The sequence below is a fragment of the Zootoca vivipara genome, chromosome 1 (assembly GCF_965207765.1).
Source record: "Zootoca vivipara chromosome 1, rZooViv2.hap1.1, whole genome shotgun sequence".
NCBI lineage: Eukaryota > Metazoa > Chordata > Lepidosauria > Squamata > Lacertidae > Zootoca > Zootoca vivipara.
In genome coordinates this window covers 126,783,394-126,807,097 of record NC_142582.1, presented here as the reverse complement: position 1 = coordinate 126,807,097, position 23,704 = coordinate 126,783,394, and the positions used below count along the sequence as shown (strand labels likewise).

The window sequence follows — 23,704 nt, the reverse complement described above, 5'->3', positions numbered from 1 at the left end:
CAGCTGTGCATGTTACCACTAAATTAACCTCAGAAGCCTGGACCTGACAGGAGAATGTCCCCAGTAATTGTTTTTGTTGGCGTTCGGCTTCAGAATTAACTCATTGATCTCACATGAGCCGGTGTGCTCTGAATGCTTCTCCAGTAATATGTGCTTTCTCCGACCCTTTCCTTTTTTAAAAAAAAAAAATGCAATCATGGGGGAAAAAAAGGTTTCTGCTCTGAGCAGTTGTCAAACAAGCTTCTTTCATTGACAATCAGACACAGGGCAGCTGAAGGGGGTTGTTTAGTCTAGAGTAAATACTCCAGAGATTACAAGGTCACTGTAGGAAATGTAATTATACCATTTTATTCTGGAATAGTCTCTGGGTTTTTGTGTGTGTGTGTTGTAGGAGGGTAGCAAGGTCTTGGTGTTTTGCTGAAGTTACAGGCGGTCACTTTTCAGTGGCCGAAAGTGTTGGAAATTCAGGGCAAGAAAGGAATGGGTTTGTGGAATGTTGGGTAGGATGGCGCTGAAAAGCTAGTGGCTTTCAAATCATCTTCCAAGGCATTTTGATGGCTCCTTCGAAATTTTATGAAAAGATCAGTCATGGAATGCTGGTGCTATCAGGAAAGGACTTTGAGGCAGAAGTGGGGCAGAAGTTCAGCTGCCCCACCTTCAGAACGAGCAGGAGCCCCCCCCCCCAATGCAACTGGGCTAAACATTAGTTACAGGTAGGTAGCCGTGTTGGTCTGAGTCGAAGCAAAATAAAAAATTCCTTCAGTAGCGCCTTAAAGACCAACTAAGTTTTTATTTTGGTATGAGCTTTCGTGTGCATGCACACTTCGTCAGATACACTGAAACAGAATCCACCAAACCCTTATGTATATTCATAACCCTTATGTATACTCTGACTATACATAAGGGTTTGGTGGATTCTGTTTCAGTGTATCTGACGAAGTGTGCATGCACACGAAAGCTCATACCAAAATAAAAACTTAGTTGGGCTAAACATTATCATCTAAATTGGGGCAGGGAAACCAAGTCAATATGCCCTTGTATTCACCAGGTGAGCTTTTGACCCAGTGGATACTCTGTTAACTGGAGGGGAAAGGAGGCGATTTTTGCCAATTTCCCTCTCCTCCCTGCATCTCCTGCCACCTCTTAAAATCACCCTTTGGGACACAGGGTAGAGGTGGTTTTTTGGGGGGCCATATTGAGAAGAGTGAACTCCTTCCTCTTCCATTAACAAAGCTGTCAGCGGGACCAAAAGCTTTTCCGTGAGCGCAAGGGCACCCATTGGACTCCCCGCTAAGTTGGCAAAAAGGTTGGTCCACCTCCTGCAATCTTCCTTCTCCTGCACTTTGAGAAGCCCAACTTGAGAGTCCTTCCTTTGACAATAAAAGTGTTTCCCAGTCTTCAAAAAGTTTCAGGTGTCTGTATCATTCAGACAGTAAGCCTCCCTGTTTTAAGCTTTCCTTCCTTAGTGGCATGTTCCGAGGTAGTATTTTCTCTTTGGGAAGAGCTTTCTTACAAACGCAGCATGTTATGTTCTTTATGTAGGGGAGAGACATGTCTCTGTTGCTCTGTCACACAGAGAGCTGGTTGACCAATACACTTAGGCGCCGGGCATAAAGCAGTCTTTAATTTAGCATGATCGCCGCAAGCCTGGAGATCTAAATTGTACCGTGTTTGTTCCTTAATACAAAATCAAGGAGAAAAAGCCTGCTGGATCAGGTCAATGGCTCATCTAGTCCCAAAACTCTGTTCTTACACTGGCTAGCCAGATGTCTGTAGAAAGTCCTGAAGTAGGATCTGAGTGCATATCTCTCTCTCCACTTCTAAATCCCAACAAGTCACAATCAGATGAAGAACATAGTCGTCAATGGCTAGTAGCCATTGATCGCCTTACCCTCCATGAATTTGCCCATTCCTCTCTTAAAGCCATCTAAATTAGTGGCCACCACTGCTTCTTATGAGAGTGAGTTTCCTACTTAAACCTTGTCTGTCTTGAATCTTCCAACATTCAGCATCATTGGACGCCTCCAACTTCTAGCATTATGAGGCAGGAACGAAAAATTCACTCTACTAATAACGAAAGTGGTTGCTCCTCTATGTCTTGGTAAAGCAGTATTTGTGTTTGTGTGTGTTTTTATTCAGCTTTAATACCTTCAAAGAAATTCCAGGCAGTTAGTAAGTAAATACATTTCCTGGCCTTGCCTGCAATGTTAAGAAATGTGTTTTTTGAGTTTTGGACTCGGAACGTCTCGAAGCCTTGTAATGTTTCTAATAATAAAATAATGACTTGAACATATGCAGAATTTACAGATTAGCCATTGTCAAGGCTAGAAGGTAGCACGGCTGTATTTTTGTTCCTTTGCACAACTGGCTTTAAATGTAAAAACATAAATCCTACCTTGTTGGAGGGGAGACGGCAGGGGTGGTGTGGTTTTCATTTGCTATAATTTCCTGTGAGACACTGTTCCAAACAAGGCCTACCTTTTTGCAAGACAATGCAGTTTTGCATTCAGCAGCATCCATCTGAAATATTTGAAACTTGTTTAGGCAGCCTTGGGTATATCGTTCAATTTCGGTGAATGTGTTTAATAAAGCGTGGTGAGGTCTGAAATAATTTTTGAATTATTTCACAGTAAAATCACAAGTTAAATCAGCCCCCCCTTGCAGTCATAAATGTCGCCAATCTCCTTCCTACCTTGCTCCCTTCCCTATGCTTTTGCATGCCACTGCAAAATCAATTGTGTAACTTTTCCCCCACTTCACCTTCACTCACACACACACACACACACACACACACACACACACACACACACACACCAAAAACCCTGGGTTGTACATTACTGAGCTGTAGGAACTCTATACTTCTGCAACTTGTCAGAATCAAGTTTTAGTTAATAGATATTTTTCAGTGATGTAATGGGAAATGTTTGGCAGAGAGACAGAATATAATGGACTGTGATTAATGTTTTAATAAGCACTTTTGCTCTTAGTTATGATGCAGAGGTGAAATGTTTTCCTGCTCTAGATTGATAGACTTGTAGCAGGTGTGTGTACACAATCTTTTTCTTAAAAAAAAGAAAAAGAAAACCACTAAAAAAATAAAGCTGAACGCTTTAATTTGTTTTTGCTTTTTAAAAAATGGGTTCTTAGTCTTAATTTTTTTTTAAAAAAAATCCCCAGCAATATTGATGTCTATGAAAGTACACCTTCCAGAGACTTTTCCCACTACCTAAAGTAATTGCATTTAACAAAACAAAGCAAAACAAAAAACCCCACACAGTAAAAAGATTTGTTTGAAAACACTGTACCTCAAAAGAGAGTTAGAGCATTAGGTTGATGATAATAGCCGATTCTGATTTATTGTTAGTTCTTGGGTTTTTGTGTTTGCTTTGCTTACTTTGGTTGACTTTTCATTATAGAAATTATATTTTCTGGATTTTTTAATATGTTTCTGTTAATTCATTCTTCGGTTAACATTTTCCCCAGTATCCATCACTCCTAGTATAAACGTCTGCGGATGGTTTTGCGAGCAATGTTTTAAGAGTAAGGATCAGAAACGCCTTCATGTTGGAAGAGCTGAGTGTCGTTTAGCTCCTGCGTTGAATGCAAAATGTCTCTGATCTGTGTTGTATATTCCTTAGAAATGAGGCATTCCAGGTTCAGGGGTAGCAGAGAGGTGTGTTGCCCACTCCTTATATTTCAGCTCTCATGTTTCGTGTTTTTCAATATATAAAGTACATGCATTTTTCAGTATATGAAATACATTTCACTATATGAAATACGTTGCATATTTCAGTTTGCATGTTCAGCACGCATGCATATTCTTCAGGATGCTTCCCTATCCCGTTATAATGTTGCTTGCATAAAGTAACAATGGTTGCTTGCATAAAGTGGTTGCTTGCAGGAAGTAACAATGTTGTAATATCAGGCTATATAGATAGGTACAGTATTGATTTTATTTTATTGATTTTATTGGTGATGGAAATCTACAGCTCCAAAGTTGACTTCTTAAAGTGACCCATTCAGCACAACTGATATAAAACAAACTTTATCCATGCACAGGTGTTAAACATATGAACATTAATACGTTGCATGTTTCATTTTGCATGTTCAGCACGCATGCATATTCTTCAGGATGCTTCCCTATCCCGTTATAGCGTTACGTAACGGAGGGACCACAAGTTTTGTCGCATTCAACTAATGGGTCCTGCTAGCGGAAGCCTACGCAAGGACTTCGGCTAGTGCAATGGGCCTTTGCCCCTCTTCTTTGCCCCCATGCCCCCCAAGTTGGCTGGAGGTGGCGTTGGTTGGGAGAAGCCCCAGAACAGCGCACAGCGGGAGGAGAGGGGAATGCTTGCACTGACGGAGTGATCTTCTTAGCACTACGTTGAATATTGTTTTGGGGCAGTTTCATTCTTCAGTAGATCCTAAGAGGGGAAGGCTTTTGAACTGCCCCATGAACCTTGCTCCCCTCTCTGCCTCTTGGCCCACCTAAATGGCGCCCATACTAAAGGCACAACTGAGGCAGAAATTCTCCTGCACAAGCCCTGCTAAAGAGAACGGCAGCTCTTGGCTTAGCTCCTGTTCCTGTTTTAGTAGGATTTGTGCAAGTAAACTTTAGCACCCAAGAAGAGGCTTCCTAAGTCAATCTAGCCCAGCATCCTCGGTCCATTAGTGGCTCTCCAGATGTCTCTGGGAATCTCATATGAAGGGCATGGATGCAAAAGCCCTCTCCCATTGTTGCTCTCCTGCATCAATACTTCAGACGGCCCACTGGCTTTGAATGTGGAGGCCTCATTGTGCAGCTTCACTAAGCATATATCATCATGTACCTGTTGAAGGCCCTTCCCTGGGTCTCTCTCCCCCCCCCCCACAGTTGCCTCCCCTCCAAATAAACCGCTACGCACCATTTCTAAATAACATTTGGGTTTATTTTTTTAGTCCCTCGCCAAAATCCTGTCTCCAGTGAAGTCAGCAGAGGGTTTTATTGTTCGCTTTAATGATGCTGGTAATCCACACTCAATTTCACTCTGTTTCCTCTGACTTGAAAGTTCAATAGGACTTGATTGACTCTATAGGCCAAGTGGGGGATAGTTATTTGACCCATGCCGAGTTCCCGCCCTCTTGAATGAAGTCTAAAGGAAGGTTTTTTGAGGGGCAGGTAACTAGGGCTGCAATATTTGTTGTTGTTTAGTCATTTAGTCGTGTCTGACTCTCCGTGACTCCTCGTGGTCACGAAGGGCTGCAATATATAGTTGATTAATCAGTCTGATGAATTGACTAAAAACCTTTTGATTGACTGACTTAAAAGGGTATCCCCCGATTAGTCAGGCAACGGGTTGAAGAAAACCGGTTTTCTTAAGACTATGCAACAATTGCAGGACACAGCACATGAGAAGTCACCTTCGTCTTCCTTTTGAAAGCAACAATTATGCTTTTAATAACACACAATTATAACATTTAAAGAGAAAGTATGTCTGCCCGATTAACTACAAGCAGTACAGATGGCACTTTATGCCCTGGCTTCTAGCTGAAGTTCTTGCCAGGAGTTCAGTTTGAGGCTTTGAGTCCAGCTCCAATGACTGAGCTTGGAGATCTTGGGTGGGAGAGCAGATAAGGTTCCAGGCCGGAGGCTGGCAGTTCGCCACCCTCAGCCCTGGCTTCTCCCCATCACTGGGCCCGTATTTCACAACAAGAAAGCAGCGTTGCAAAACCGTCCCGAGCCCTTGGTCTGCTACCCTTGATGCACAACTTGGTAGCTAGTTTAACAGCATGTCTGCTTCTGTACTTAAGATTAAAATCTTGCTGTCAACCCAAAAGGGGGGCCTGGATGGAAAGGAAAATCTCATACTTTTGTTTCTGCCTGAGCCACAGAAGAGAATTAATTTGAACTATAAAACCATTAAATGGACCCAATGTTTGGCTTGATTTGAATGTTCTAGTATTTGCTTGGTTTTTAAGTGACCTCTAGCATTTTCTCTTCCTTCTTTAACGTATCACACACACACACACACACACACACACACACAAACACACACGGTCCCAAGGACGGAGTAATTTCTGTCCTTCTGCTTAGTTTTTGATTATTTATTCCATTGCTACTCTGCTTTCTTGGCCCAAAAGGGCTATTTAAGGTGGTTCCTTATATTCCTGATGATACCAGAGGGCAGCAATTGGCTGCAGAGCCAGAACCATCATTTCTTTCTGCTTGCATTCAGCATATATTTGCCCTTTCCGAGGTCTCCAGCAGCTGAAACAGCAGAGTCCTGCCACGCACTATTTTGGCCAAGCCTTGGTGGAAATGGTATCTCCGTGAAATGTTTTGCGACCTGTTTTTAGAATAGGATCCTGGCTGCCAGATTTCCTAAGAAAGCAAAAAACAGCATCTTAAGGCAAGAAGTACAAATGAAAGTGAGGCTGTACAGCACACATACTCTTTAAATCTATTTCAATTCCCATACCTTTAAATTTAGCAAGCTGGCTCTCTCTCCATTCCTTTCCATCTTCAAAGGAGCCTTACAAACCCTCACATCCCTTTCTCTCTTTAAGTATAGCTCCCCCCCCCTATGATTGTGGGGCCAGTTTCGTGTAAATCACAGATGGCGGTAGAACTTGTGGGGCTCAGTTGGAGGGCATTTATTGTTTATACCGTTTCTGTACCATAATGTGGACACGGGATAGCTCATTTGGTAGGGCATAAGGTTTTTAATCTCAGGGTCGTGGATTTGAGCGCCATGTTCGGCAAAAGATTCCTGCATTGCAGGGGGCTGGGCTAGATGGCCCTCATGGTCCCTTCCAACTCTATGATTCTATATGATTCATAAGACCCTGAAGTGACTTTGTTCTTAAAAACAGGAATAAATCATACACAACTTTAAGCCAGTGTTTTTCAACCACTGTTCCGCGGCGAATGTGCGCGGAAACTCCTCGGTGAGCTGCTTCAAACTGGCCACGGCGCTAGTCCCTGGCGTTGCGTCCGGCCGCTGGCAAGTCAGGAGGTTCGCCCTCGCTGAGGAAAAAGCTAACGCTCTATTGAGCCGCCGCCCGCCTCGCTCGGAGTTCCGAGGCAGGCGTAGCCGGGGCTGACTCGCGTCTCGTCAGGATCCTTCGCGCACACGTGGCCGCCCCTCCCACCCCCTCAGAAGACGTTGTAGTTTTGGCTTGTCGGCCAGCCGAAAAACAGCGTCCCCGAGCGACCTCCCTCCTAGTCCCGCCTTCCCCTTGTCTGTTAGAAAAAGGAGGAGGAAAAGGCCCGGCCCGGGACAGCAGGAGACATAAAGGCAAGTGGCCTTTTTGTTGCCTTTGTTAAGCAGCACAGCACCAGGGACTGGGCCAGGGGCTTTGGGCTTAGCAGGTCCAGATCTCAAACCACTGTCAGCTTGGATACAAAAAGCTTGAAGTTTCATTGTTATCATATACATATACTTTCTTTGTGTTTATTTGCTTCCTATTCAAGAGAATTACTTTATATTTAGTCAATATAGGCACAGAGTTAATTTTTTTAATGTTTTCTAATGGTGGTGTGCCTCGTGATTTTTTTTCATGAATCAAGTGTGCCTTTGCCCAAAAAAGGTTGAAAAACACTGCTTTAAGCAATGCGCTGTTCTTTAAGCTGCCTTCATCTCACATATTCAATCTCTGCTCCATATTAGCCCGGTTTGCTATATCCTACCAGAAGCCTTTCCCAAATGTCCATGGCATAGTCGCTTGGCTCCATCAACCTCTTCCTAATAAAATCTGCCTTTTAGGTTTTGTTTTGTTTTCACTGCAAACTGCAGTATGTGTGCGATTGCTCGCCTTCTCTGTTGCCTTTAATTGGGAACGTTGCCCATTGATTCGGTATGAACAGAAACCCTTTTTTGCCGGGGGGGGGGAAGGGAGAGTGAATTATAGTTGTTTTAAAATATGATCAGATCTGGCACGTGGCTCAGTAAGGATGTCACAGCATTGTATGTCCTCTCACTGAATGGTATGGTATTCTTGGCTAATCCCTACGGAGATGAGACTGGACATTCTGTTGTCCCCCCCCCCCAACAGCCAAGTGACACAGATAACACACAATATAAAGAAACCAGGCAGCAAGATCGCACAGATCATCAATGCACAATACTGACTGGTCCCAAATGGAAAGAAGAATTATTAGACTGCAACGGGCACCTTCCTGGTCAAAGATGGTTTGCGAAGACAACAGTTGAGTTTCTTTGCACAAATGAGATTTGGAGGTCTTGGATGCATATGCTGGTAAAGCTGGGTTTGTTTGTATTAGGAAGGAGACGAGGTGAGCTAAGGTAGAAAGCATAGCCCAGAAAGGAGACCTCCGTTACTGGGGTTCAAGAGCCTGAACTGCCTTGCAGCTCCTCTTTCCTGGGGCCCTTTGCACACTGCCACTGAGCTGCATCCTTTCTCCAGAAAGAGGCCTTTCCCCTTTCAGAGCTGGAACAGATAAAATAGGCTTTGCAGCGCCTTGTGTGTATCTTTTCTGATTTATACTGGACGCCTGAAATCCAGGGTTAAAGGTAAAGGGACCCCTGACCATTAGGTCCAGTAGCGGACAGCTCTGGGGTTGCAGCGCTCAGCTCGCTTCACTGGCCGAGGGAGCCGGCGTACAGCTTCTGGGTCGTGTGGTCAGCATGACTAAGCCGCTTCTGGCAAACCAGAGCAGCGCACGGAAATGCCGTTTACCTTCCCGCCGGAGCGGGACCTATTTATCTATTTGCACTGCACGCTTTCAAACTGCTAGGTTGGCAGGAACAGGGACCAAGCAACGGGAGCTCACCCCGTTGCGGGGATTCAAACCACTGACCTTCTGATCAGCAAGCCCTAGGCTCAGTGGTTTAACCCACAGCACCACCCGCGTCCCTGAAATCCAGGGTTAGCATCCTCTTAAAGGACATTTCTTTTGTATAGCTTTACTTTCTGTAAAGGGAACTCCAAATGTTTGCCGCCTTCTCCTTCTTTTTGGCCTCCATTTTGCTTTCAGCCACTGCTGGGTTTCTTGTCTTGGGTCATCTTAATTTTTATTTGGATCCTTCTCTGTTGTTTTATCCAACTTTCTTTCCTTTCCCATTCTGCTTCAAGAGCTTTCTTTTGAAAAGAATACAATCTGTATATGAAAACATGGGGTTATGATTACATGTTTTTGCGGTTGGGGGAAAATGCTGAATGCTATCCTTGGAATAAAAAGTAAACACATACGAAACTGTGGAAACTAAACCATTTTCATAACTATGAGGCTGATTTTCTTTGTGCAACGTTTCCCATGTTGCCATCTTTTCGTTCTTTAAAAGCCTGTCTTCTGCCTCCAAATCATATTAGCATAGAGTTCCTTTCCTTTTCTATACTTAAACTTTATGAAATCCCCCCTATTTGAAGTGTATTGATTCTTGTTAGCGTTGAAGAGTGAAAAGCAGAAAGTAATTTAAACATGGCAGGGGCGGTTTGTTGCGCCGTTAATTGCTGGCTTTTGGGCAGCCGGTGCAAATTATTTTTATGGGGGAACTTCTGAGAGGTTCCCCACTGCTACCACAACATATACACCAGTAAGTACACTTATTAAAACTTAGCCCCTTGAAGATCATGCCTAAGTCTTAGGATCACATGTTGTTTTCTTGTCTCCGCCTCCTCCCAGTTTTTGGTTTTCAAAATCTGTTTCAGCTTAACAGGACATAGTTTTATTCAAGATGCTCAAATGTTGATAACTTTCCACCCCACCACACACACACACCGCCTTACCCTTTCTGGCAATCAGTGTTATAACATATAATTATGCCGTAAATATTCAATGTTCTTCATCAGAACTTGGCTCTCCTCCCAGGTCTGGCATATCATTTGCCTTTCTTGTTATAGTGACAGAGGCGGTTCAACAAGGGGGGGGGGGTGGTCTGACAAAAGCAGCAGCCCCCCCCCACCGTGATCCTCACTTCAAAGTTGGGAGGGGGGAAGCGTGGCAACAATTAGAATTTTTATTAAATAGAAACATAGGAAGCTGCCTTATACCGACTCAGACCATTGAAGCACCTCACTTGGCATTGTCAGCACCAGGGTTTCCAGCTGTTTTGGGACTACAACTCCCATCACCCCTAGCGAGTAGGACCAGCGGCCAGGGATGATGGGAACTGTAGTCCCAAAACAGCTGGAGACCCAAGTTTGGGAAAACCTGGTCTACGCTGACTTGCAACAGGGCTTCAGCCCTGCGTGGAGATGCCAGGGATCAAACGCAGGACCCGCTGACAGCAGAGCAGATGCTCTAACCACTGGGCTATCTATGCCCCTTCCCCATATAAAGCGAGAGTCTAGTCCCCATGGTTCTGAATGAAGCACCGGTTTAAACAGGAACTTGGGAAGCTGCCTTATTACAAGCTGGACTTGGTCCCATTATTTTCCCCACACTGGCAGTGTTGTTGTTGTTTAGTCGTTTAGTCGTGTCCGACTCTTCGTGACCCCATGGACCAGAGCACGCCAGGCACTCCTGTCTTCCACTGCCTCCCGCAGTTTGGTCAAACTCATGTTTGTAGCTTCGAGCACACTGTCCAACCATCTCATCCTCTGTCGTCCCCTTCTCCTTGTGCCCTCAATCTTTCCCAACATCAGGGTCTTTTCCAGGGAGTCTTCTCTTCTCATGAGGTGGCCAAAGTATTGGAGCCTCAGCTTCACGATCTGTCCTTCCAGTGAGCACTGAGGGCTGATTTCCTTAAGAATGGATAGGTTTGATCTTCTTGTAGTCCATGGGACTCTCAAGAGTCTCCTCCAGCACCACAATTCAAAAGCATCAATTCTTCGGCGATCAGCCTTCTTTATGGTCCAGCTCTCACTTCCATACATCACTACTGGGAAAACCATAGCTTTAACTATACGGACACTGGCAGTAGTCAGACCATTGGTCTATCTACCTCAGTGTTGCCCACACTGCCAGGAAGCAAGTCTCCAGGGTTTCAAACCGGCCTCCTGCCTGGTGATGCCGGAGGTTTCACCTGGGAGCTTCTGCACGTAAAGCTCTACCAGCGAGTTACAGCTTTCCCTTCTTTTCGCTAGACTATCTTCCCTGGTTTACCTGCAGAGGAGTAGCAAAGCTCCAGATAAAGTCATGGCAGGGCAAAGGGACTGGACTTTCTCTGCAAGACTTCTTCTGTAACGAAGCCTGAAACGTAGCTGACTCAGATACAGAGATCACTAGGGCTGTATTGCAAATATTGCTATTTGGTGGCGAGAACAAGACAAGCCATGATGAAAGCAACCGGAAAGATAAAGACCCTAGTTAAGCCATAGAAGATGGAGAGGCGATAGAGGTTCTGTTATTAAAGCAGCCGTGTTATATGTTACATGTTATAAAATTTTAAAATTGTGTAGTTTTCAATAATATTATAGGTTATAGCAAGATAACTTATGAATTGAATTCTATTATTCTTTTGCTGGTCTTTGACCGTATTAAAGTTTTACTTACTTACTTACTTACTTACTTACTTACTTACGTTGGGAAGATGGTTGCTCGCTACGGATCCACATACCCGCTTGGAACTTCCTAGTCAAATGTACAATAGTTCAGGACACTCTCTAGAGCACAGTCATAGAATTGGAAGGGACCCCAAGGATAATTATTAATAATAATAATAATAATTTATTATTTATACCCCGCCCATCTGGCTGGGTTTCCCCAGCCACTCTGGGCGGCTCCAAATCGAATATTAAAAACACAATACAGCGTTAAACATTGAAAACTTCCCCAAACAGGGCTCCCTTCAGATGTTTTTTAAAAGCTGGATAGTTGCTTATAATGCTGCTGGACTACAACTCCCATCATCCTTGTCAATTCCCCATACTGGCTGGCACTGGTGGTTCAATCCTCCTCAGTGGGGGCTTTCTCAGTAGGGTCGTCTTCTTCTTTGGCGATCACTTGTAGCCGAGTGAGATTGTCTTCCATAAACACAATTTTAACAATGAGTCCATAAGCGACTGTGTAGGCCAGTTCTGGATCCACACATCCTTCCACAGTGGGGACATTGGTTTCCAGGCGGGAGTTGATCACGGCGAATGGGTCTCTGCACTACCACCCTCATTCTGCCATCAGCCAGCCCTCACCCGCCTGCCTTTGTACTTCCAATAAGTCTAGGCATTGGCCCTGGCTCCCAGCTTCCTCCTTCTTAGCCTCAGTGTTGTTGCTGTGGAACTCAGCAGGGAGGGAGAGGATTGGGACAAAGCTAGCACCAGCCGGCTCTGCTGCCATTGGCTCTAGCGCCACCTGCTGTTGGTCTCCCTGCTTTCCGCCCTACCAGTCCCAAAGGGCACCAGCCTCCCGCTGATCCCCAGCATCTCTAGGCAGGGCTGGGAAAGACCCCTGCCTGAAACCCTGGAGAGAAGCTGCCAGTCAGAGTCAGGAACACAGAGCTTCCCGTCCTCTTTTGGGGAAAGGTTGTAGTTCAGGCATAGAGCATTTACTCCGCACGCAGGAGGTCCAGGTTTCATTTATAGCCCAGGGAACATAGAGGGTCTCTTGTTCTTACACTAGAGCCGTGCATACACTTGCTGTGCTATAAACCAACACTCTAGAGGGGGTTCTAAATGGAGCACGCAGGGGAAAGGTGGTCTCCCAGGGCGTTTGTGTGGACAGGTGTGGATCCTTAGCCGTGCGCCCATGTTTTCCTAGGGTGAGGCTCAAAATGCAAAGCTGGTTATGAATGCAATATTGCTTTTTGTCCCGGCAGTTCTAGGGCTTTGTGCACCGAATAACAACACACATAAACACACCCCGCATTGCTGACAGAAGGAACCAGTAGCACAAAAATAGCTTTTCCTGACTGGCCTCTGCCTCCCTCGCCCTCCCATGCATTGAAAATCTGCCCGGGGATAAGTTATTTGGCAAGCACATGTCTGTTTGCAGGTGGCCCCGATGAGACAGATCCTCCTGCCACCTAGTGTTTGATGCAGCACTTTCTGTGCCTTCGGAAAGCTTACAGCAAGCAGTTTTCATGGTGCCCGCTCGGTGCCGGGCTTTCAGACAGCCTCCACAGGGTCATAAACTTGCTCTTCCCTCCTCCGAGATCCATGCTTCCTTCGACAGGTTCATGTGCTCAAGAAAATGCAGCAATTCCAACTCCTTTTGTTCTTTACACAAGTATTTCTCTACCGCCCTTTCACAAAATACCAGGGCGGTGCACTATGAGAACACGCACGCACGCACGCACGCACGCACACACACACAACCCCGTTAAAAGCAGTGCAGAACAATGATTAAAATGACAGGCTATTTAAGAAAATTGTAACCAACTGTATAAGGAAAACTGGATTAAGTCATAGAATTGGAGAGTTGGAAGGGACCCTGAGGATCATCTAGTCCAACCCCTTTGCAAGGCAGGAATATGCAGTTGCCCCATGCAGGGATTGAACCTGCAATCTTGGCATCATCAGCACCATGCTCTAACCAACTGAGCTATCCAGGCTGCACTTGGATGTGTGTATGTTTTAAAGTAGGAGCTGGAATTTGATAATCAGGTAGAGGCTGCTAAAGCTTGTGTACATAAGCAACACTGGTTCCACCAGACATTCAAATACCCCTTATTTTTTGGAGGCCACATAAGAGAGAGAGACAGACAGACAGGTAACTCAAGTGCCATAGCCCTGGAGTCAGGGCTATGGACAAGCTGGAACATGTGCAGAGGAGAACAAACAAGATGATCAAGGGTCTGGAAACCAAGCCTTATGAGGAAAGTTGGAGAAGATGGGCATGTTTAATCTGGAAAAGAGGGGACTGAGAGGAGATATGATAGCCATCTTCAGATATCTAAAGGGCTGTCACATGGAAGATGGAACAAGCTTGTTTCCTCCTGCTCCGGAAGGTGGGACTCGAACCAATGGCTTCAAGTTACAAGAAAGGAAATTCCAATGGAAGAACTTGCAAACAGTAAAAGCTATTCGACAGTGGAACTGTCTCCCTTGGGAGGTTGTGGACACTCCTTTCTTGGAGGTTCTTAAGCAGAGGATGGATAGCCATCTGTCAAGGCTGCCTCAGTTGAGATTCCTGCATCGCAGGGGGTTGGGCTAGATGACCCTCGGGATCCCTTCCAACTCTACAATTCTGTGATTCTAAGATTCCCTTTCTTCCCTCTTAATCAGAAGAGGAATTGCACCTCTGCCAGATGAGCCTGTGGTACTAGTACAACTTGATGATATCACATTGCCATCTTCTGACTTAAGAATGCTCTATTGCGGAAGCCCCAGGACAACCAGACTCTCTCCCACTTCCTCAGAGTAAGACTGCTGGAAGCAAGCTGGGCCTCTTTAACTGGAGAGCCCACTTTCAGCAAAGGTGGAGGTTGTAGTTTGGACAGACCTACTGCCTCTATGTCCAGTGAGAGCTGGACCATAAAGAAGGTTGATCGCTGAAGAATTGATGCTTTTGAATTATGCTGCTGGAGGAGACCCTTGAGAGTCCCATGGACTACAAGAAGATCAAACCTCTCCATTCTGAAGGAAATCAGCCCCGAGTGCTCACTGGAAGGACAGATCGTGAAGCTGAGGCTCCAATACTTTGGCCACCTCATGAGAAGAGAAGACTCCCTGGAAAAGACCCTGATGTTGGGAAAGATTGGGGGCACAAGGAGAAGGAGACGACAGAGGACGAGATGGTTGGACAGTGTTCTCGAAGCTACGAACATGACTTTGACCAAACTGCGGGAGGCAGTGGAAGACAGGAGTGCCTGGCGTGCTCTGGTCCATGGGGTAATAAAGAGTCGGACACGACTAAACGACTAAACAACAACAACAATTAGCAGCAAAATGGAAATCTGCTAGGATACCATCAGTGGAAGAGTGGATTAATAAATTAAGCGAGTATCTACTGATGGCAAGACTAACAGCAGCTGTAAGGAATCAGTCGAAGCAGAAATTAAGAAAAGAGTGGGAAAGTTATGATGAGTATATGAGGAAACATTGTTCGAAAGAAGATATGTTAATATGTGTAGACTAGGGGATATGAAGGGAAATAAAAACAAAAATAATAAATTAGAAATCTTAATAGCAAAGTGGAATTATATTGGAAGTAAATGCATGGGTGAATACAAGAGTGGAAAAGGAAGTCGAAAAAGTGCGGAGGGAAGTATAGGCGGGAGGGAGAGGGAAAGGGCGGGTAAAGGGGATTGTATTTATGTATATGATTGATTTTACCTCATTTAAGTTTGTTTTTCTTTTGTTGTACATTTTGAAATTTGAAATAAAGTCTTTTTTAACCATTAAAAAAATAAAATAAACAACAACAACAACAACAACTGCCTCTATATAGGGCTCGGTGTAAGGCTGACTGTTGCCGAAGCAACATCTAAACTCTGCTCTCCATTAGTATTGAGCCTCAGCTCTTGCCTTGCCTCGTTGGAGCTCAGGGCAGAACATCAGTTTTCTTGTTCCCTAAACCCACCAAGCCTGGGAGCTGGAACCATTGATCACCAGTCTCACTTGATAATCAGTTGCCAGGCAGTATCAATTGAAGTTGCAGATGGGCCGTTGAATGTTCAGACATTCCCCCATATAAAAAGAAATTCCCTACATAAACATAACTCAGAGCTTTCATACGTAGAAGCCTTTTTGAGGTTAAGGGACACACAAGCTCTTGTGCATTCACCTTCAGGCTGAAGTGGTTTAGTGCAGACATATTGTGCAAGTTTGCCTTAGACCTGTTCCCTGGCTGACATTTTTCTGGGTGCTTTCCATGTAATTTTAGTGACGAGTCCTGTCAGTCTGGATGGCAGATTATGGAACTAGCACAGGTAGTACGCCCCCACCCCAAAATAAAATCGCATGACATTGACATGTCAATTGATGCTTCCATCTTTCAGTACGTTCAGAGCCGGCTCACCCATGAGGCAAGGTGACTGCCTCAGGCGGCAGGTTAGTGGAGATCTTCATTCCCCCTTGTTGCTGATGCTGATCTTCACTCACCCCTTCTATAGCAGGGAGGTGGGTGCCATATTGTGGTTCGCCTCAGGTGCCAAGATGTCTTGGGCCGGCCCTGAGTACATTCTTCCCATTAACAAAGAACACTAGGTCAGCCATGAGGGGCCCTTCAGTCTGGACAAGCACTGAAGGAATTGGATGAGCCCCTCTCTAGTACCTGGTACCAGGGACAAATGTTCCATTTGGTCACTGAATGTGCCGGCTCTATCCCAACAGTACCCTTTGCACCAGCTGGAAAATGCAGCCCTTTTATCAGAAAAGATGTTGTCCTTTTAAAAAAAAACCTGTTTAGTTTTTATATCTATAACTTCTTGTTGATTTCCCCCCAACACGGCTTTGTTTGTTGAGGCTGCAATTCGTAATGGGTGTCTCACGGTTTCCTCCTGCAACCGTGAAGAATTCCAGCGGATGAGAAACGCTGTCTCTGCACAACAAGTTTCTTAGCTCTTTTCCTTTCCCAGGTGTGCAAAGTCACAAATAGAGATCTGCACACTTCGGTTCTGATGGCTTGGCTCCTGCGGCTTCAGGAAATCGTATGAGCCCCACAGAACCATATCGTCTACAAACATGGATTTGGATTCTATGCTTTGTTTGTTTTTTAAGTCCTCCTTTCTCTAGCATCCTCATTCATTGTTGTCTTCACTCTAAAAGGAAGCTGAACTTCTCTGCTTGTCTGCTCCCCCCTTACTTATTTGTATTTTTAACTGCGTTTCTCTGGAAAGTCTATCATGGTGAGATGGAGCGGGACAATAAAACGCAGTGAGTTATGTACAGACTTTGTAACAAATAGGAAAAACAGGCGCAGTGTTTGATGCAACAGAAGCCAAAGAATAATGGCGCTCATAATACGTTGACAAAAAGGGGGGCAGTGAGTTCGTCTGGACTGTTTTCTGCTCACTTGGAATCAGGGCTGGCTCACAGAATAATAGAATTGCCGAGTTGGACAGGATCCTGAGGATCATCTAGCCCAACCCCTTGCGAGGCAGGAGTATGCAGCTGATCCATTCAGAGATCGAACCTGCAGCCTTGGCGTTATCAGCACCACGCTCTAACCGACTGAGCTATCCAGCTTGATGGGAAAAGTGACCTAGGTGAGTTTGCCTGGGGTTCTGAGCTCAGGCTACCTATCCTTGGCTGTCCACTCACAGCAGCTGAAGCAAAATGGCACTTTGTCATGCTGGCAACGCCAACCTACACTGATTGTTGTTAACCTTTTCTAAAAAATAATATTTGGGGGGCAAATTTACATTGGTGCCCATTCAATACGTGGTGAGTGCGTGAGTGATTGCGACCAGAGTCATGCAAGGTGGAGTCTGTGCTGCGCAACAGGGGGATGATTTATAAAACAAATTAAGAGGTTGGGGGAATTTGCAGGAACTTAGTTTCAGCAAGGGTAATCCATAGATCTAAAGGGAATTTGTGCTAAAATTCTTGCATTGTGGCATGTGGGGAAACAGCCGCATTGCATTGTGGATGGCAGTTGCCAGTTCTCACAGTCCCAGACTATTTCTGAGATTATCCTCTTTGTTACCATTGCTTATCAGTACTGTATTGTGGCTTCTGATAGCCTCCCCCCCCCCCCGGACCTACGTTAGGCTGAAAGGCGGTGATTGAGCCAAGGGAGATTTGAGCAGGGGTTTTTTCTGTTCTATGTCCAACACCACCACCTTGATGGATCAGCCACGAACTTTGATGCAAAAGCCAATTAAAGGTGTCATATTTGCACTTTTAGCCATTCATCAGGAAAGGAATCAAGCCAGTCGGTTCAGCAGGATCTGCGTTCAAATGGCCGGCTTTGCTGAACAGGACCCACAACCTCCTTTTCTCTGTTCCATTTCTGCCGAAGTCTTTGAGAGTACTTCAGAAGTATGTCAGAGCTGAGTGGCTTGTGGCCTGCTCCTGTGGCTGCTTGCTTTCCCGAGTGCCCTGCTCAACAGAGACGGGGGGAATGGCAACAATGGTCTAATGAGAAACCCAAGCTTTCGGATTCTGCCCAGTTGTGTACGTGGATGAGAGGGAGCAGAAAGCCAAGGGAGAGCCAATGGGAATGAAGAAGTGTCCGTCACGCTCACTGGCATTCTCACCCCCTCCCTGCAGAGCGAGATGCATGCGAAGCCCGATTTAGCCATGGCCTAAATGCTCTGCGGTCCCCGAGCATGCAATCTATCCCCACCATGCAGCGGGGAGCGCGTTTGCCGGATTCCGGCCCGGGGACTCGACTGCAGTGTCCTTGCCAGGCAGACGAGCTGCTCAAGGATGTGAAAATGCTTACTTGCAGTTGTTTCTGCGGAGAGATGATTGATTTGCTCTATCTGGAGGGTTTCGGACCTGGAAACCCGAGTGCAGCAGAAAATGCGCTGGCTGTTTTGGCGGAGCCGGGTGTTGAGAGGACAGACAGCTGGCCGATGACCTCAGGAGAATGACAAATGCAGGGCCAGGTGTCTGGGTCCGCTACAGAATGCCTCGAGCTAAGCCAGGCCCCAGCTCGGAGGAGGGTGGGCGGAAGGAGCTCAGGCCGAGAGGAGGAGGCCCCCCAGCGAGCTCCGTTTGCCGGCTCTGATGAACAGGCAGGAGCTTGTGCTTGGAGGCTCGGCCTCCAGGGAAGCAGATTCCCTTGTGCATTTGGGGAGGCACATTTCTGCTTTCTTTTGTCGTGCTGAAAAAGCTGGTTGGAGCCGACCTTGTTGCGCAGCCAAGCGATGGCATGCGGAATGTTGTAGGGATGAGATCACTGCTGTAATCTAAGACACCAGTGGCTGTTCGAAACACACACACACACACACACACACACACACACACACACACACACACAGAAAGAAATTAAAAAGGCATTTGTTACCCAGCATAACCCATAGGCCTTTCTCAGCAGGGTGTATTTGCACCTGTTGAAAACCTCAGTCACCTAAAAAAAAAATTATGGAAGGAAATGTAAAGTTAGCACTCCCTGCATGTCGAAACAGGAGCATAGGGATTGTGGAGTGAGGAAGCCGGCGACTAAAGGAAACTCAAATGCTTCTTTCAAGTTGGAATTATGCAAATCAGTAGTTTTATGCAAATCACTCTGGGGCGCAACCCCCAGAACAAGTTGCTTGGAGGTACGTTTGATCTGTTTTGACTTTTATCCCAGTAAACGTGTTTAGGAGGGGAATGGCAGTTTCTGTAATCCTCCTGGTTTTGCCTGGACACATTTATGAAATCATTGCAGTATCTGGGCTAGGATGGCTAGATAATCTCCGTGTGCCCCCTGCACAAGAGGTCTGGAGGGTGGCAACACAAGAGCGGGCCTTTTCTGCAGTTGCTCCCCATTTGTGGAATGCTCTCCCCCTTGAGGTCCGCCTGGTGCCTTCATCGTATATTCTTAGGCTCCAGGCAAAAATGTTCCTCTTCTTGGGCCGATTAATATTCCACAGCCTTTTAAATGAATTCGTGGGGAGGGGGTGTTGTTTTGTTTTTCTTTTGACTATTTATTTTGTGTTTCTAGCCTGTATTTTTATCTTGTAAACCATCCTGAGATCTTAGGTTTACATCTATATCAATCCATCAACCAACCAACCAACCAACAGGATAGGTTGTGGAGGTAGAATAGAAACAGCAATAAGAATGTGGGGTTGCAGAAGCCCGTGGAGCAGGAGATCAACATTGGGAGACCTCCCAAGGACAAGGTAGAAAATCCCTGCTATTGTTTGTACCGTGGGGGTCTTTTTTATCCTATATTTTAGCAGGATATATCCTATATATCCTGCTAAAAGTTCCATTTATTCCAACAAGAGTCTTGGGCCAGACCTGAGTGCAGGGGGTGGAGCTGCCTGTCTCCTTCTGCCTCCTCGGTCTCTATGTCGCCCCTTGTAGAACCCATCAGGAAGGAGGAAGAGGTTGGGAGGTAAACTAGAATTAATGGTAAACTTCTCATTGGCCCTGGCTCCAAATCCTGTCGACCTCCCTGGCTTACCATTCCCAATGGGCACCAGCAGATGTGTATTGATGACACTCATCTATAAAATAATGATCGTGGCAATAATGACAGTGATAATAGTTGCGGTGCTCCCTCCCCCTGGAAGCAGGCCTGAACATTGCTTGAATGCATTGCAAGGCTTTTTGCTGATTTGTTTTGGCTGCTTACGTCCAGGATCTGGATCAATCGTACTAGCAAGCTTCTTTTCTCCTGCTCAAACCAATGGCTTCAAGCTACAAGAAAGCACATTCCGACTAAACACCAATAAACACTTTTCTGACAGTGGGAACTGTTTGACAGTGGAACGGTCTCCCTTGGAAGGTTGTGGACTCTCCTACCTTGGAGGTCTTATAGCAGAAGTTGGATGGCCATTGGCCATGGATGCTTGAGTTTAGATTCCTGCATTGCAGGGGGTTGGACTAGATGACCCTTGGGATCCCTTCCAATTATATGAGTCTGCCCCAAGGGAGATTGGGACGCGGTTGGCGCTGTGTTTAAACCACAGAGTCTAGGGCTTGCCGATCAGAAGGTCGGCGGTTCGAATCCCCGCGACAGGGTGAGCTCCCGTTGCTCGGTCCCAGTTCCTGCCAACCTAGCAGTTCGAAAGCATGCCAGAGTGCAAGTAGATAAATAGGTACCACTACAGCGGGAAGGTAAATGGCATTTCCGTGTGCTGCTCTGGTTCGCCAGAAGCGGCTTAGTCATGCTGGCCACATGACCTGGAAGCTGTATGCTGGCTCCCTTGGCCAATAACACGAGATGAGCGCCACAACCCCAGAGTTGGTCATGACTGGGCCTAATGGTCAGGGGTCCCTTTACCTTTACCCCAAGGGAGAGGGAAGGAGTTAGGAAGAACATATTTCTGCATTTTTCTCCCACTTTAAAAAGCTGCTGTACTGTCCTGCCCCCCCCCCCCGTTTGTGATGCTGAGGTTAAATCAGGGAGCCAGCAACGTTTTCTAGTGAGTGTGCAACTTTCTCCCCTCCCTGTCAGACAACTGGCGAATGAATGAATCTTATCTTCCCCATGCCGTCTCTTAAGACATCTGGGCAGCAGATTTTGAGGAGGGAAACATCTGCATGCCAAATACTTGCAGATGTATGGTGCACTGTTGACAGTCTGTGTAACGCACGCTTTCAGGCTGCCCAAGCGAGGACAGGATAGGGCAAATGATGCTTCCGTCGCCCATGTTTCCAGGAAGAACCGCTTTGCCTTTTCAGGGCTAGGTCTGGGCCCTGCCCCAAGAGAGACAAAAAGCTATCACATGGCACGTGACTGCTGATTAGTTTCCCCGAACACAGGCTTTCAAGACCTTCTGTCAGTCTTGCACTAACACCAGCTATTCCCCACTAGGGCTGGGCAATATCTGGTTTTCAACATCACGATATGTCACCAGCTAAACATCGCAATATACCGATATATCGTGATGTCTGAAATAAGGATGGAGCTATGCAGAGTCATTGGCCGGCTTCACGGTTTCCCCCTCTCTGTTATTTTTGCACAGCACACAGAAACACATCATGATTCACGATATATTGCCAGGTCAACAATCATGAAACCGATATAACAATATGGACTTCAAACCATATCGCCCAGCCCTATTCCCCAGTCCTTCAAGCTGTCACCTACCTTGTCACAGATGAATGGGACCCACTGAGACTTAAGGGTCCCTTCCCCACCAATCCTGGACTTGTGAAACCACGGCTGAAGAGCCCCCCCCCCCCAAGACTGGTCCCCAGTTTGCAGCAGACGGCTGGCTTTTGTTTCTAGGCAGCACTTAACTTATTCCAACGTATAAATATTGGATTAAACCTCCTGCTTGGCTGCTCAAAACAAATATTCACAATTCGCACATCTTGAGCAATTCAAGATGCCTGCTGGCAAACTAGGTTTTCTGCTGAGGTGTTTTAAGAAATGTGCCAAAACCAATTTCTTTGTCATTTGAAGCGGGACGCCTTTGGGTTCCCCCCCCCTTCCCAAAGAAACCTAAAGGAAAGGATAAAATGTTTCCTGGGCTAGCAGGAATGCAAATTTAATATTTAAGGGGTGGGGATATGTTTTTGCCTCCCATGTACACAGTCTTGCATATGAGGAAGCAGATTTTTGAAGCACCCCTGAGAGATGGCCAAAGGCTGGTGGGGGCAGTTGGGTGGAGGAATGGCTCGACTGCCCTTCATTGCTGCTTTTGCCCTATTCATCAAGTGTTGTTATTTTTTCATATAAATTTATTTGGTTTCCAGATTAGAATTTTACAGTCACATATCCAACATACAACATAGAAACAAGATTGCAGAGACTCCTGGACTTCCTCCCTCCCCTTTTTGGGTCCTATTTTTAATCATTTCCTCCTGCATCTTTTATAATACTCCAAATCTTTTATCTCTCCATTATATCCAAAATTCACCATTATACTACAAGTGTTATTCCAATCCTGCTAACAATTTTAACTGCTTACAATGGTTTTTAAGATAAGTTATAAATTTCTCCCATTCCTTATTCAAATTTTGGTCTTCCTGATTTCTGATTCTTCCAGTCATTTTGGCCATTTCAGCATAATCCATCAACTTCATCTGCCATTCTTCTCTGGTCGGGACTAAATCTTCTTTCCATCTCTGGGCCAATAACATCCGCGCAGCCATGGTCGCATACATAAATAGTCTTTTCTGCTCCCTTGGGATTTCAGCACCTAGAATTCTTAAAAGGCAGGCTTCAGGTTTTTTAAATAAAAGGTTATTTTAAACATTTTAAAAAACTCATTATATATCATTTCCCAAAATTCTTTTACTACCTTACATTTCCACCACATATGATAAAAGGCCCCTTCTTTTTCCTTACATTTCCAGCATACCTTTGACCCTCATCAAATGTTATTAACTGGGGGAGTTTGCCGCTTCTAGATCCGGGGCCGCCCTCTTACTCAGACGGCTATCGGAAAGGATTTGATAAATTAACATAGAATCCGTTTCTTGATGGCTGCTGGCCAAACAACACCTTTTTGTGTTTGGAGGCAGTGCTGGCGATCGGATTTTGAGAGCCCTGCAAAAGTGAGAAAGGTTTTATCCTGTTGGAGTGATTGGCCCTTTGCTGACTGTGTTTCCTGCTGGCTTGAGGCATTTTGATGGAAGGGAAATGTTGGAACTTGATGAAGAAAATAACTTAATCATTTGCACAACACTTGTGAACTAAAAAAGCAATAGTGAATACTGCTGGGATTCGCTTGTATGACTTCCGTTCCTGATCTCTGATTAATGTGTGCTTTGTCGCCATTTCTGCTCCAGTCTCCCGTTCTGACGGAATTGCTTGGCATGCCTACCAGCGAGTAATCACAAGTACAGTAGTACCTCGGGTTACGAACACGATCCGTTCTGGGTCGCAGTTCGTAACCCGAAAAGGTCGCAAACCGAGTGCCATTTTTGCGCATGCGCAAACCCGTGCGCTGCTTCTGCGCATGCGCGGAATGCGCGCACGACGAAAATACTTCCGGGTTTGCGGAGTTCGTAACCCGAACTGTTCGCAACCCGAGCGGTTCGTAACCCGAGGTACGACTGTACTGTATATTCCTGCGTATAAGACTACTTTTTAAACCAGGAAAATCTTCTCAAAAGTCGGGGGTCGTCTTATACGCCAGGTCGTATTTCTTATATGGCGAGTATGTCCCAGAATCTATATTTTAACTGGAAAAGTTGGGGGTCGTCTTATACACCCAGTCATCTTATACGCGAGCTTTCTTCCATTTGGGATTAGGAAACCGTGCCTTGTGATCCCTTTAGCTTTTGTTTGTGGGCAGATTAAGTACTCCAGGGGAGTGACGAGTTT

General features: G+C 45.7%; 1 protein-coding gene and 1 non-coding gene across 3 annotated transcripts in view; one reads left to right on the top strand and one right to left on the bottom strand.

The window, feature by feature from the left end:
• MNAT1 (MNAT1 component of CDK activating kinase) overlaps window positions 1–23,704 on the top strand; it is a 124,863-nt gene that overhangs the window by 97,207 nt on the left and 3,952 nt on the right. The window lies entirely within an intron of this gene.
• On the bottom strand, window positions 13,357–13,430 carry TRNAI-GAU (transfer RNA isoleucine (anticodon GAU)). Its single transcript has one exon. It is a non-coding gene; the product is annotated as a tRNA-Ile (tRNA).